The sequence below is a fragment of the Osmerus eperlanus genome, chromosome 23 (assembly GCF_963692335.1).
Source record: "Osmerus eperlanus chromosome 23, fOsmEpe2.1, whole genome shotgun sequence".
NCBI classification, from domain to species: domain Eukaryota; kingdom Metazoa; phylum Chordata; class Actinopteri; order Osmeriformes; family Osmeridae; genus Osmerus; species Osmerus eperlanus.
This window is the reverse complement of record NC_085040.1, coordinates 7106427-7123117: the sequence shown is the minus strand read 5'-3', so window position 1 is coordinate 7123117 and position 16691 is coordinate 7106427.

Below are 16691 nucleotides of genomic sequence, written 5' to 3'. Positions count from 1 at the left end.
GATCGATTTGGTTGTCCACAGATAAAATAAGAAATCGGCTGGCTTTATACGCACCGCTCCTTGGCAAGCCTTCACAGGGCCCGAAGATTAGAAAGCGAATTTCCAGACAACAAACAAAGGGCATCATTAAAACAACGATGCCGCTTTGTCTCGTTTCAAGTGTGATTTGATCCGAGCCGTTCCTCGTCATCCAGTAGAGCAACTCAGAACTAATGTCTACAAGAATGCCAATGGTAGTTACTTTGATGTCTTTTGAACAAGAAACTGATCAGTATAGACTGTCATGGGCAGTTTTTAAGGATTTCCTCATCCTCAAGTTATTGTGTAGGCCTATTACATGCTGCATCATTTCATTGATATGTTCTTACTGTAGTAGGAGGTTTCCAATCACTGTGCAGAAGCTCTTTCAAATAACCAAGTTCTACCGACTTTTCCTTGTCTATATCACTACAATTTCTGATTTTCAGTAACCATTACCTCATGCTGAATTAATGTCATGAAGGCTGATATGAATTATATTCAACAAAGGTGCAATGGATGGTTGCATAAGGTGCTATATGGACATGAAGACACCCTTCAAGTAAAGCATTACTGTGCGCCATGACAAATTCTGAAAGGCAAGACAGGAAGATTAACCATAATAAATGGTGAGTTTTAACAGCCAATTTTACCAGTATGAGGACCAAAAAAATTAGAATGGCCATGTTACTGTACTTGTTTGAAGCTTTGGAAATGAAAATGAGCATCTACTGTACAGTGAGTGGTATCAATATAGCTGACAGTGAACTTCTTGGAAACCAAATGGCTGTCACTAATATTCCAGATACATGTTTCAAGGTGTTTCCGACCTTGCATTTAAAAGTGCCATATAAATGCAATTTATTATGCATTAGCCCTATTGAAATTCTCCAGACTCCAGCGGTCTAAACACTAGGAACCAACAGCGGAAGAATCTTTTCCGAATTAAAGAGAAGATTTCATTAGAAGACAAAGAGAGAAGGATAAATGTTATACATTTGGGTCAAACAAACGAGTGATAGGATGATTAATTATTCAGCCATCTGAGTTTGCAGAGATAATGGATTCCTACCAATATGTAATTTAACCATAGAGACACAACCTTGGTCCCCTTTCACTTCCCTGTTTTTTTTTGTTTGAGTTGGTAAAACAATGACACATCAGTACAATAAACAGCCAAATGGCCCCCATGTCAAAACATTTGTAATCATGAGACAATCCTGCCTGATTGAAGATGAATAGATAATGTGTTTCACTCATGATGGCAAAAAGCACAATTTCAGCAAGGACCAGAGTTCAATCATAGAGGACAGCAAGGACCTGTTCCCTTCAAAAAACTAGTGTGGTCATACTGTGCCTTTCATGTGTCTGCATCTGCATTACTAGTTAGAAGCTCATGAGTACATTTGAAGTACTACACTCCAAAACCTAAACTAAACACCAGCATGAACGACAACATATACCACTAGTATTAGGTTGTTATTCAGCTAACCAATGCAAATAAAGTCTCTATCCTTATCCTGTTATATCTCAGTGCAGCATTTGATACCATTGATCACGACATCCTAATCAATAGACTGGAAAAGCTTATTGGGTTCATGGATAGTGTATTGAACTGGATGAAATCATATATCACAGGAAGGAAGTTTTATGTTAGTTTAGGAGACCATAGGTCCAAGAAACATGAGAACTGCTACGGGGTTGCTCAAGGAAGCTGCTTGGGTCCATTACTTTTTTCTCTTTATATGTTACCACTCGGCGACATAATCAGAGAACATAACATAGATTTCCATAGCTATGCGGATGACACACAACTATATATATCCACTGAACCCAACGATGCAACGGCCATCAATTCCATTACCAACTGCCTGTTGGCAATAAACAAATGGATGAATGATAACTTTCTTAAATTAAATGAAGACAAAATCGAAGTCCTACTATCTAGTCCTACTAACTCTCACATTAATAAAGTGACCAAAACAGCTTTCTTTCACCTGAGGAATATAGCAAAGGTACGACCATTCATAAACCAAAATGATGCAGAGAAGTTAATTCATGTTTTTATATCCAGCCGGCTGGACTACTGTAACGCACTTTTCACTGGTCTTCCCAAGAAAACCACTGAAAGACTACAGCTCATTCAAAAATTTGCAGCTCGATTATTAAACAAAATTAAAAGGAGAGAACACATTAGTCCTGTCCTAGCTACTTTACATTGGCTCCCCGTTACCTTCAGAATTGACTTTAAGGTCCTTTTCCTCACATACAAAGCTCTACACGGACAAGGACCTAGCTACATTGCTAACTCCATTATAAACTACACACCAGCTAGAACACTGTGATCATCAAATGCAGGCCTATTAGAGGTCACCAGAAGCAGTCATAAGAAGATTGGTGATTCGCCCTTTGTCAAGTACGCCCCAAAACTATGGAACAAATTACCCATAAATATGAGGGAAGCAAATACGCTAGACATTTTTAAAAGACAGCTTAAAACCTACCTTTTTACCGAAGCATTCAAGTAATTTTATCTCAGAAGGGTTTTACTACTTTTATTAGTTATATTATGGTTTTTATAATTTGCTATTTTAATTATTACTTTTATCACTGTTGTTTTTATTGTTTTTATTGATTTTATGTAAAGCACCTTGAGCTACAATTCTTGTTACAATTCTTGTATGAAGTGTGCTATATAAATAAAGTCTTACTTACTTACTTACGAACCTCTTGTCAATGAGTTCATCTACTAGCCTATGAATCATCCGAAAGAATCGGAATTCAGGAACCTCGTAACCATTTAAGGTTGATGAGGAGGCAAGTGTCGTTCTGACTCAGAACTGCAGGTGCCCATCAATGCGAAAAGCAAAAACAGCAACAAGAACAAAAACAACTCAATGCCTATTTCCTTTAAGCTTCCCCGTTCCTACACTGCCATGAAAGATCACATGCCCCGATGACGCCGGCCCATGTTCGATCACAGGAAGCTCAATGAACGCCATCACAGAGGCCTTTGCAATCCGACGGACAAACACTCTGAGCACAAAGCTGACGTGACCTGCAGCCAACGGCATGTCTTAGCTCGTCCGGGTACCCTTATTGATTTCAACAGGTTCGGGGGATGAGTGACACACAAGCAAATACTCCACATCTTTAGATGAGTCGGATTGTAAACGACGGAGTTTTGGGGGGGTGTCGGTTTTCTGTTGCCACAGGCCGATGTTATATGAACCAAGGCCTGTACACTTCTATGCAGTTTTGGATGTCGGAAAAGTTTGAGATCTTGTCAGGTACGTGCAGTTCAGAGGGTAGGGAATACTGTAGGGATTGATGGAATATGAGTAGGCAAATACCGTGAGCACAGATGCCTGCAAGTATGAAGGGTTTGAGTGGTTTAATACTGAGCTACATCAAGGCTGCTATATTTGAAATGTTCCCCACTGGTGTGATGTTTGACACTCCATCTACCTTCTATTCTCATGCAAAGTCCAAATTACCTGCACTCGCTGTTAAGGAAAATCTATTCTTTACAGGCCCCATTCGTTTGATAGGCTACAACACCCACATCCGTAGGGGGTGTGTCTGTGTGTGTGTGTGTGTGTGTGTGTGTGTGTGTGTAAGAGGAGGGAGTAGTCTTTGCAGATCCCGCGTTAAATCTTGCAAATTACCTCTTTCCATTTCAAAGCCACAGTCTGGGATGTTGTTTTTTTTTGTTTTACAACTCAAAATATATCTAATTTAAAATGGATCCATAATTGAATCTGAGATTTGCGTTCCCTGATACTGTGTGCCTGTCCCCTGACATGACTACATCAGAGCAAGAGCTGCGTTTCAAAGTCGCTTTCATGAGATTCCCTGAGAATATGGCTAATACGGCACGCTTAGGAAGATCACAATGGGTATAATCCTGTGTTTGGAGGGGCCTACCTACCAGAAGAACTCTAATAAAAAACTCTCCTGTCTCCGAGCAGAGAAATGTATGTCGATTATTTCACTGTTGCTTTGACTGTATGTAGAACAACTCAAATGTGGCAAGAAGATATAGTTTGACATTCATAATGTTAGCTTAGGTTGATGAGGTGAACCAAATAGATGTGCTACAAAATTGTATTTGTAAAATTGTACAGCTATTTAAGTTACTGCAGAAGGAAGGTTTGGCCACAGTTTTTCATTGTTAGTGAATAGAAATACAACTTGAAAAAGGCTACAGTTATATGGTTAAGAGTCCTTGAGTCCTGTGGATAATGACTGACCTAAAATAGAGGACTATTTGTGTAATACAATATTTGCTCTTTTGTTGCCATTGGTAACCACCTCAACCATTCGCAGCCCAATTAACTGAACCTTTATTTGACACAGTCCTTTACCTATTAGTTTCAGAAAACAGGACAAGCACATGCAGTCTTTTGGTAGTTTATAGCATGTCTGCACTTCTGAACAAAACACTGCCTCTTGGGAAGAAAATACAGTTATTTTTAAAATGTGTTTTACAAATCAAGATCAATAAAAAAATCTAAATGGGCAAGTATCACAGCATTAATCTTCTGGATTAACCAAGGATTCTTACTGTAATTAATCAATTTTGAAAAGGGGGGGTGCCAATTAATCTTTAATTCTCTAGAGGAACACATAGGAAAGTGAACTACTGTGCAGTGAGGTTCAAGTTATGCAAGTTCAAAGCTTGTTCGATATTGGTCTAATATGGCCTATTATGAGTCTGATGTGGTTATTTCAGAACCAGCTGAGTGTGCATGAAATGAGTCCACAAGATGGAGGGGCGAGTCTCCACATTTGGGAAATATAATTTGAAAAAGAAGCAGCTAGCAGACCTGAGTACAGTTGGCATCTTGTTGTTGTTGTTGCAGAGTGTGGGCTGGTGTAAAACAGGATTAACCTCTTCCTAGTGTCATTGGCCCATATTCTTCAATTTCACATCTTGATAGATATTGAGTTGATGTATGGCTCTGACTGTACATGTCAAGAATAACTTTAGCACAGTGTTAAGCGTTAAGTAAGGGATATTTGTCAGTAGATATTCATGCAGTGTCTATTGTTACGGTCCAATAATCACACTGGTGGTTAAAGAACACACATTACAAAACAGATATGTTTAAAAATGTACCTAAAAGTAAGGACGGCATGAAATAAAAATCTGTCTGGGGCAGATGTACTGACCTAATTGACAGGCAGGCACATATGCCAGAGCAGTGCTTGTTTGAGAAGTCTCTGTTTCTCTCTCCAACCCTTCCTTTCTCTTTCTCACTGTGCCTTTATCTCTCCTTCTTTATCCCAGTTCTCTGGGATTCTGATCTCAGATGTAGGGCTGTATATCATATCATATTATATCATAGTGAAGGATGGATGCAACAAATCCACTCAAGTTTGTAAGCAGCCAAATGAGGAAGGAGGAGTGAAAGAATAAACTTCCAGAGTCGTGAACATTGCCAGTCCAAAGTCCTCCCGTTTGTCACATGCAAAAGAATTGAACAAAAGAACCAAATGAATAAAGGACAAAAAAACAAGACTGACAATTGGAATTTATAATAGCAATGAATTTGGGACAAGCACAGACACATACAAAAAAAAAAAGGATTTTTGTGGAGCAAGTTTGATTTAATAGTCACATAGCCCTTTTGCGCTTTGCAAGTCTCAATGAGACATGTCACCATTTCTCCAAAACCTCAGAGGTACATTTGTAATACTATACAGCTCAAGAAGAGAAGTGTGTCAACATTTCTAGGGGCGAAAGAGAGAAAAGAGAGAGAGAGAGAGAGAGAGAGAGAGAGAGAGAGAGAGAGAGAGAGAGAGAGAGAGAAAGAGAGAGAGAGAGAGAGAGGGACGTGCATTGCAGCGTCGCGCTGTCGGCCTGATGTGTGAGTGGAGAGGTGTTGTGGCACTGAGGTAGGAGTCACACTGTGTCTGCATTTCATGTCACCTCAGGGATTCTAGCTACCACTCGCCAGCAGAAACATGGCCTGGATTTCACACTAAAGTCTGATCCAGAAAAGCACTTTTACTATTGCCATTTCAGGTACTGTGGGGACTGGTTATTTCACAATGTCAGCTATCATGTCATGTCTAAAGCTTTGGGAGTGCTATTTTATAGTTTCAGTTTTTGGTTTAATATCAGCTTCATAAATTTCTTTCAGTTCTTCACCTACTCACCGGGGGAACAATAAAAAGAAGGTATCAGAAAAAGTGACCCGTGTACCAGCCTGTTGAAGCAAAAAGTAAACAAACAATTTCCCCTTGACATCCAAACAGACATATGGAAACATACAGCACAACACAGATATACAGAAGTTAAACCCGAGATTTCGGTTTGGAAGTGACGCTAAACTGGAACCCCATAGGCCCTCTCTCCAGAGAAAACCGTTCAAAGGTCCAATCTCTCGTCTCGTACCCGGCAAACTCCACATCTCTCTTGGTTTTGATTCTCCACACTGGCAGCTTTCGAAGAAGCAGGCCCATTCTGGGGAGCAGTTTAGAATCAAGCTGCCAGGACAAGACAGCTCTGCAGCCGGGAGAGAGAGAGAACTGCGGAGGACTCAACGGGCGTCTCTGTCAAACTCCAGGGGCCCCCTGCTCAGATTCCCTGCCTCTCATTAGACGAGAAGGATGACACACAGACGCCGGAGAAGGAGCGGAGGGAAAGACGGTGAGAATGAGAGAGGGAGAGAAAGAGAGAGAGAAACACAGAGAGTGAGAGACACTCTTTCTCTGACAAGTTTGGCGTAATGGTTCTCGGTTCCGTTGAGTGATACCGCTAAAACAAAGCTTTGAGTGAGAGAGGAGTAAAAGAAAGAGAGCGAGCGAGAGAGAGAGAGAGAGAGAGAAAGAGTGAGAAAGAGGACTACTGTAATTGGAGACTGCTTTGACAGGCCAGTGTGGTTTCCAGAAAGAGTGGAAGCCTTGGCACTACCAGTACAGCAGCTCTAGTGGGTACTACCATAGTGTCAGCCCGCAACCCCTCCCCCACAATCACACACTCCCTACTTTGACCCCTCATGCTGTCTTTGTAGTATCGAGGGAGATACAAACACCACTAATAAACATCCTTCATAAGGGTTTTCAGTTGTGTTCTCAGTGTAGTCCTGATCATGGCTTGTCCAGTATTCCCAGTCCGGTAAGGACGCAAACAATCAAAAACGCAAACACAGGATGTTGGTAAAAGTACACCTGTAGATTTGAAACGCGGTTTCGTTCGGATGAATGGCTCTTCGAAACATTCAAATGAGAGAAGCAGCTTTCATTACACGCCGTTTAAGTGTCTCGGTTTGGTTGCGTGGTGCTCAGACCATGTCCGTCTCCTCCTCCTGATGCTCCTGGTGTGACCGCGGGCCAATCAAGTCGACGGCTGACAGTTTTCCTGTGGGGATGGATCCGCCTAGAGGCACATCGTGGCTAAATCTGTATGCACTGCGGAAAAAACACCCCGCAGGCCAGCGTGAAAGCCCTGTCATAAACTGTGAAGGCTGCATCTACTGCTGTCAAACGGCAGGTACCCGAATCCCGCTGTCTGTAACGACGGAATTTTACGCTTCGGCGAACATGCGTGGACCACCATGTCACGGCGCGCCAAAAACCAGGAGGGGGAGGGAGACGTAGAAGAGTTGCCTGACAGGCACAAAGAAAAACAAAATGGCCTCCTGTCAAGATGGGTCAGCGGGGAGAGTCCTGTCTTCTCTGCCGTCCAGAACAAATATGACTGGAAATGGGGGAGTTTTACCAGAGAATATGCAGGAGTCCCTTTATATGATAAGCAGTTTGTGAATGCTGAACACCACACAGTATCAAAACGTAACCATCCTTCAGGTGATGTTCAGCGGACTCAAAACATGAGTTAACTGTGCTGTTGTTGTTAAAGGGTTATCTTCCATCCTCTATTGTATATAGAATTGTATAGAATCCATTATCTTTGCTTCTATACCCTGCAACACAATAGAGGGCAAACGTGTTTGTCATAAGTTATTAAAAGGTCTGACCTAAGAATCAACCAAATGTTGTGTTTAGACACAACATACGATGACTCATGTTGACTTCCCAGCCCATGTGTTGTTACATACTGGGAACCTTCTATTAGGAAAGGCATGGTTTCATAACCTATATCTGGATAACAGATAAAGTCATTTCATGGTTACAGCAAATCATTTATGACACATTCTACAGAACCTACTGTACTCTGAGCCACTAGGGTGAGTAAAGTGGTTGATAACGCCTGGCATTTCCACACGCGCGTATTCCTTGCGGGTTTATCTTAGGTACACGTGCCAGACTGCTTTATGGCTTATGATGTCACCCGGCCGGTAGTGGATGTCACTGGAGCATGGTGAGCGTGGAACATTTGCCCCCCGAGAGACGAGTGTCACGGCACTTCCTGGGTGCTTCAGCCAATGGGGTGGAGGGGAAACATAATTGACACACAGCCTAAAAATTTCAGTATGTTCTCCCTCGTGGACACCACTCTATTATTGATGCTTTTGTGGTGTGACCAAGATGTCACGTCAGGAAGCCAGTAAGGCAAGGGGAGTTCCAGGAACGACAGAAAACAACATGACAACCTGTCATTTGTAATACGTCTGTAATATGTGTCAACGCCTCTTAGCCAAAACAAGGAGGCTGATTTAAAAGAGGCTTTTGTGAAAGCAATAACGTTTGAATGTCAAAAAATAATTATTGTTGTAATATATTCTAATATTACAGTAGTAGAGGCAGCAAAGGCCATGAATGGCCACAGGGGGGAAAGGAAATGACTTACCACCTTCCTGACAGTTCATAATTCCAGTTCCAATATATTTTATTTTTAAAGTTGCTTTTGATAGACGTCTTTTTCGTGTTTAATATATGGCTTTCAAATACCTTTTTTTCCCCATCTTATCTTCTTTATAGACTCAGATGACACATGACAGTGAAAGGGAAATCTCCATTATTGAGAGCCACAGTTTTGCTGCCCCCGAATAATCTAACATGGCTGTATCTGAATGCACTGTAATTGCAGCTGCTCTGAAAAGAGTCTCGGACGTGTGGCTTTATTGAGAATGATGAATACTGACTCAAACAACAGGCTCGTACATTGTGAGAGGAAAATGGATTTCATAATATTTCTCTCCATCCGCTTCTGTTTTTTTCTCTCCAGACATTTCAAACTGAACGTGTTTGGATGCATGGCACAAATGTAAACAGAGAGAGAGAGAGATGTGCAGGTGCACTTTCCACAGAACTAGCAATTGTCTCAAACCTTTGACAAACATATTGTGCGCTGTGATTGCTGGCTGTGAGTCCATTGTTGAATTCTGATAGGACTGCACTCTGGCTGTTGCCTTCAGGTTCCCTATGGGAACCTCCACATTCTCTTCAAGGTTCAGATAGTCATTCTGTAGAGAGCTGCCACTGTAGAGTACTTTAAAGTCCAAGTAATTGGGTGTGCTTTGCCTTCGGCAAGGGCACAACCTTTGTTCTCTCACATATATATTATTATTTTTATTATTCTTTTTGCCCCCCTAAAACTCAGTCAATATTTGGCCTACATAGACAACCTAGGTGTCAAAAGTTTTGTCTTGGTAGCGATTGAGTTGCTTCTATTGGGATTTACGTTCCGTTGCATGGTTTAAGTGGAAATTAAGTTTTTGTGGCGAAAAGTGGCTAGCCACAGTCAATGACGCTACTTACGTCAATAACGTCACGAAAACTCGCGTGACTACCTCTAGCAGAACATTAGTTTAGCAGCTCGTTAACTTCTGGGAAATAGCTAAGCTACTGCTTTACTGCAAGGCAGCTGCAGAAACGCCACAAGCAAAGAGGCCAGGGTGATAACTATTTACTAATTTTACTTTGTGATATGACACACAATTTTGACGTGTAATGTACCATAGACATATATACATGTCTATGTAATGTACAATATAAGCTGATTTTATTAAGGAAGTACATCTACTTTCGGAAACAGTCTACTATGTCACTGAAGTATTAGCATCATGACATTAGCCTCTGTTGCCCGGGCAACACATACTACAGTGGTCTATGATGCATCTGTTTTCAATCGTTAAAATAAACATTCCTCACAAATACATTTTCGTTGTAGGATTTATTATGACATTACATTACAAGTAAACGATTTGTGGGTGAAATTATCATTACCTGTGGTTTCAAACCAGTGTTGCTCACTGAAACGCTGTAGCCTACGCGAGACACTACAAAAACATTACACAGCTGTATAGTAGGAAGTCAAACGGCGACAGAACATGTTCGGCACTCCCCTTACTTAAATCAAAAATCTATCTAACTACTAACCTTAACTTCATTGCCACAGCCTAAACTTTGTCAATCTGTTCATGAAAATAATTAATTTCAGCCTAAACCGTACAACGGAACGTTAAATCAAATTCAACCAACGCAATCGCTACCAAGACGAACACAGCAGTAGTCTAGTACGGTACCGTAGTAGTACAATTTACCGGGGCAGCTTCTCCACACAGGGCTATATCGCACTTGGCGTTGTTACTGACAATGATCGCTACCAGTGAGCTTTTTATGAAAGCGATTTTCCACTAAATAAATGTCAAGCTTATTTACGTTTTTGGGGGCATACTTTCAGTTAGCAGATGGTACTGTTTGAATCGCGATTCTATCTTCTACTGCCCAGTAACGTCGTACAATAATCTTCAAAGGGGGTTCTTTATTCATGAATGAATGCAATATGAGTAGGCTAAATTCCTTAAAATATCATGAGAAGGGAAAAACTTAAAAGGACGTTTAAATCATAGAGATTAGGTAAATTTTTACACCGGTCTGCCAAATTTATTCGTTTTGATTCAACAATGAGGCTGCCTCTTGCAGGTGAAATGAGAAGACATCTATTTCATTCTACACTTAACTCGTATTTTTAGTTGTAAATGAGCAGCAAAAAAAAGATGCTTTTAAATCTATGTAATTTTTATAAATAATAAGTAGGCCCTATGCATTTTTATATAAAATATACAGAAATATAAAAAAAAAATTTGTAAAAATGTCATTACAAAACGGACCCCTGTGCAACCGACGCAAGCAAGCACACCCTACAATTTCCCAAGAAATTGTACCCTCTCTAGTTGACAATGTTGGGCTACCGTCTCATTTTGTGGTGGAGATCTATGTGTGTTTGCGTGCGTGTGGTTACTTGGCCATGTAGTATTTGGAACGATAACCCAGGGCTTGTAGTCCTCATAACTATGGGGGAAATAATCCATATCTCGTGTGATAAGGGAGTCAGGTGGCTGAGCGGTTAGGGTGTCGGGCTAGTAATCTGAAGGTTACCGGTTCGATTCCTGGCTCTGCTAAATGACGTTGTGTCCTTGGGCAAGGCACTTCACCCTACTTGCCTCGGGGGAAATGTCCCTGTACTTACTGTAAGTCGCTCTGGATAAGAGCGTCTGCTAAATGACTAAATGTAAATGTGATTCCTCATCTAAAACACATAAATGTAATTCAAGCCTCTAAAATTGAAACGGACCCTCTATGTCGATAGTGATGCCTGTTTTAAAAATCCCACAGCCAAACTCCCCTGTTCTCACATGGTGACCTAATCTCTGCAGCATTATGCACACTCACTGATCTCAGAATATTCCCCTGCACTGATCTTTACACAATGTGGATGGACTGCAAAGCAACGATATGGTTGCTACGCTACTGACAATCCTCCCCTCCTGCTTCTGTTTGAAAGATCAATCCGTCTGCTATGTTGTGGGAGATCCCCCCGGGGCAATGAGGGGAGGTGGGTCTAGGTTAGCAGGCCAGAGGGAAGGTCTGACACGATGACGGCCCTTCTCCACATAAGTCTGGCTTCAGAAGAAGGTGTGGGCAGCGTGGGGGACGCTGGAGTGCTTGTTCTGGCACGCTTCACACCCCCGGGGGTCTGAGTCCACTTCTCTTTTCCAAACGCTCATCATCAGACAAGACCATAAAAGAGACAAATGGATCGCGGTGAGGAGGCTCATCCGGAGGCCTGCGTCATCTCTGTGTTGAATTTGATGGACGGGAAGGAGCAGAGGAGGTTTGGGGGTGGAGAAGGGCGGGAGGGGGTCTTTGAATCTGAACTCTTTGGAGTGGCAAGGTTAAGTAGTGTTCCTCATGCTTTGTTGCACATCGATGTCTATGAAAAACAAAATACTTTTGTAAGAGATATTCGATATTGATGAAACAATAACATGCCTATTCTCTGTGTGTGGGATCTTGGCCACTGACGTGAGTGAGATACGGTTAAAAATCCAATTTACTGATATTGATTGTAAAAAAAACAAAAACAAAGATACATATGGAATTTTATTCACTGTTTTGTTTTGGTGTTTAAATATATTTCTGATGGTTAGACATTCAGTAAGGTTTGTTTATGTATATAAGTAGTCTAATGTTTTTAGGGATTAATACAGCTTTACTATGCTTTTGTGAACAGACAAATAGAAAGAAACACTTATCTCCTGTAGACTGTTGGCTTTTTGCCTCAACATGCAAAACCTGAATTTGAGTCTGTGACAAACTGGTTTTTGGTTGTGGCACAGATTTAGCTGGCTGAAACAATGATTTAAAAGTATTTTAAATAAAATATGATCTATAGGGAAAAACTCATACTGTACACAACTGAACATAAAACTGAAAAAGAAGCTATGTCTGAGAAATCTTCATGAACATAATTTCTTTTCAACAGTTTTATGAGTTGTCAAGGTTCGTTGAGCCGACCCATTGTTGATCCAACTTTTCATTTTAACAACCGTCAATGCGTCAAATAAAACTTGGAGAATGTAAATTCAACTTGTCAAAGAACTGCTAAATTCATAAAAAAGTATCAAACTGTCACCGTCAAGGTTCCGCACAAGACAACCGCCTTCGCCATCAATCTACAGTTCCTGATAAAAAAGTGGGCGACCATAAATATCCAACTTCAGCCAATTTCCTCTCACATCTCCGTTCGGAGAAAGAGAACATTAAAAATGAGTAAACAGGAGAAAAGCCATCTGCGATCTTGGCCTGGGAGGCCCCGACAATAAATACAGAGGCGGTAACAATGGTCATCCGCTAGCCTGCGACCTCCTGTCGCCGTATGATAAATACCTGCTGGCGGTCTCGGTCAGTGTCGAAGGGGAATTGCGCGACTGGGGTGGGCACCACATTTCAGTTTGGCGTGATGGCCTCTTTTCTCCACTCGTCCCCGTCGACCCCTATCTAACATATTTATTGCCGGTAAACACACCAGATGGCAAGGCCTCAAGGAGCAGGTCACAAGAAAAAATACTATGGGAAGACGTGGAACTGTGCAGAATCCTGGAGGAGTTGGCGCTGGGTGGCGTGGAACTGGAGGGAAGTGCATTGGTGTCAGGAGTGGGATCACTTTGAATGCAATGGTCTCATGTTTCCACTTCTTTCTCAATGTTAATGCTTTTTGCAAGGTTTTGCTTCCTGATAGCTGCTAGGCATGCGTCCGAGGTGGCTGGTCACACAGAGAGAGAGAGAGAGAGAGAGAGAGAGAGAGAGAGAGAGAGAGAGGAGAGAGAGAGAGAGAGAGAGAGAGAGAGAGAGAGAGAGAGAGAGAGAGAGAGAGAGAGAGAGAGAGAGAGAGAGAGAGAGAGGGAGGAGGGGGGAGAGAGAGAGGGGGGGGGAGAGAGAGAGAGAGAGAGAGAGAGAGAGAGAGAGAGAGAGAGAGAGAGAGAGAGAGAGAGAGAGAGAGAGAGAGAGAGAGAGAGAGAGAGTGTTGTAGGCAATTTCCAGCCGCTCTACAAAGTGCACGGTGCCCAGTAATTGTTGTTTAATTGTTTGTGAAATGTTGCTTTCTGGTTGACAAGTGGAAATGGGTGTTAGGGGGAAAAGTACTGCTTTCTCAGGTGCTGCTCAATAGGTTTCCTCTACATCAAACTCACTTAGGCACTTGACAAACGGAGTTGAATAATTGCTACCGTAGAATACCTATGATCACTCGATGGCATTGAAGAAAATTATCTAGTTGCGAATAAAAGTGCGTTTTGGAAAAATGAACCAATTGAAAATACATAGATTTACGCAACATTCTAATTGCGTTGTTTTACTAACAGAGCGGTGCGTTTCAATGCAATTCCCTATGTGAGATTACGCTTTACACCGTCGTATGTTTATGCTGAAGGACGTGTAAGACAGCTCAGGGCGCAGATGTTTCTAAACTCCAGCCCAGCCTCTCTGTATGTAGCTCAATCATTTGGAGCATGCCCAACCGGTGCAGACCAATCTCCCAAAAATACAATGTAGCCTATTGAGTAGGCTAACCTAGCAATACATTACCTGTTTGCCACACTGTAACTGAATCCTTCATCCTGAATATGTTTGTCACAAGTTATCCTAAATCAGTTTCCTGCTAATATCTGCTGAAAGAAATGGGCTTGTAGAATGTTAACTGTCTTGTTCTTTGACTATATTTCTATAGTGCCACAAAAGAGGCTGGTTTAGAATCCAATTATGAGCAGCTTTTTAAGCAGAAAAGGGAGAGAGCTCATGTTGGTCTCCTTCCTCAAGGCCATGAAAAATCACAAAGCAGTCATTTACATCAAAATTGGTCATCACACTGAAAGGATCGTTCTCCCTCCTGCTATAAGGGAGGATCTAGTTCACCCATCCCTCCATCCCTTTCTCTCTCTCTCTCCTTCCCTCTCTCTCACTCTCCAGCCCTCTCTCTCCCCTTCTGCTTTATCAAGGCACTGAGACCCCCCTGGGAGTCACTGATCTCCAGTGCACTTCCTGAAGAATTAATGACTTCTAATGTACCAGTTAATGCAGAAAAGGCAGAACATCCATCATAACTGACAATTTAATGGCGCTTTCATAGATGGGCCACTCGCATCTTTTTTACCCTCCTTTGCCATTTTCCTCTTCCCCTGTCTCCCTCTCCCATGCCCACGCACACACTCTCGCACGCGTACACAAAAACACACGCACAAAGCGGCATCGTTAGCCTTCTCCAGCTCTGACGGCGAGAATGTTTTCCAGGGGGATCGTTTGGTTGTGAACGCATGATACACAAAATAGATTGAGACACGGAGCGTCAGTTTTGCTCGAGATAAATGAAACAGGCAGAAAGCAGGTGTACGGCACTCCTGAAGGGAAGTGACTGCGTGTGTCAACAGTCTTGTTTGCTTTACTTCACTTGAAAGTTCTGTTCCCCACACACTTTCCAATCAAGCAGACAACGAAAAGAAGGCTGGTCAAATACACCAGGTTCTGAAATATTTCGTTTTAAAGAAACAAAGAAGATGATTTTTTTTTCGGTAAACCCTGTGGAAACATTAATTGAGTCATACACCAGGGACAAATCCCCAAGGAAAACACCTGTGCCGTTTGTAAAAACATTTTTAAGGACATCTGTTTATGTTGTTTGACAAATCTCATCCTCTTTCTTAAACTACCATTGTATATATAAAAGAAAATATATTAACCAAAAGTAGAGATAGATGGAAGGCCAAACAGGAGGTACATTTAGAAGGCCACTACTCCCTCGACAAGCTCACCCTGGGAGATAGCTCGGCTCTAAACAGATCTCAAATATGTTCAGAAGATTGTCAATCGATAGGGCTCTGTGCTGCGTACACTCTGGACTCCTGTTTGGTTTCATTACGCTCGGCTAAAGCCATCGTAGGACCAGAATAAGTCGCCCTAGGGTCTGTTCTTGGGGATGCACTCCTACAAGGACAGGGTTTTGGTTGATGGGTGGCTGGCCAGCACATAGCCCAGCACCTGCATGCACACATAGCCGTCACAAACATATGCAAGCAAGCACGCGAGCTAGCACCACTCACACAGCACGCAAGCTAGCACCACTCACACAGCACGCGAGCTAGCACCACTCACACAGCACGCGCATGAAAACAGGCTCTCCCCTCGCGCACTCTCACACATGTAAACACACAAGCAACACGCGGTCAAACTTGCGAGCGCACCAATTCACACACCAACACGCAATGGAACGTGCATGCACACTGACTACTCATGGCCACCAACCCACACTTGCTGTAAGCAAACATGCACACACACACACACACACACATAGACCATCACCCTACACACACACAATCACCAACACTTAGAATAGAGGCCTTCACATAGATTTTCTGTCAAATGCGCTTTGGTTACCTTGACTTGTGGTTGGCTAGTGAGACTTGGCAGATTGTGCTGGAAGAGGCAGTTTCCCCAAAACCAAACATGAGAGTGACCTGCCAAGTCAAACATTCAGGAACCTGAACTTGCTGAGAACGTAGTTCCAAGTTTTACAGTGGAGAGTGTGTGTGTGTGTGATCTATACTCCACTATGTGAATTATATGTGATCTATTCTGTTGCATCGCTCACTCACACAACGACCAAAGTCAAGTCGGCCACTGCACTTCCTATTCAATGTCACAAACACAGATGTCAATTCACATTTTCTTGCCATAACCTCTTTGACTCCAGCTGACTTGGCAGTTTCTGCGATTGTGTTTTCTTTTTAACAGACTCTTCCAGAAATGCCTTGGCAAGATTGTACATTGTAGCTACTCCAGATGCTCCTCATCTAGACACTGCTGTCTAAAGGACAATGTTGGTCGAAAGTGCAACGGAAGCATGTTAGTATTGAACCAGCAGATGGTAGCAAAAAATCTTTGTCATTGACCCACAAGTCAGACCATCAGATACAAATACAAGCAAG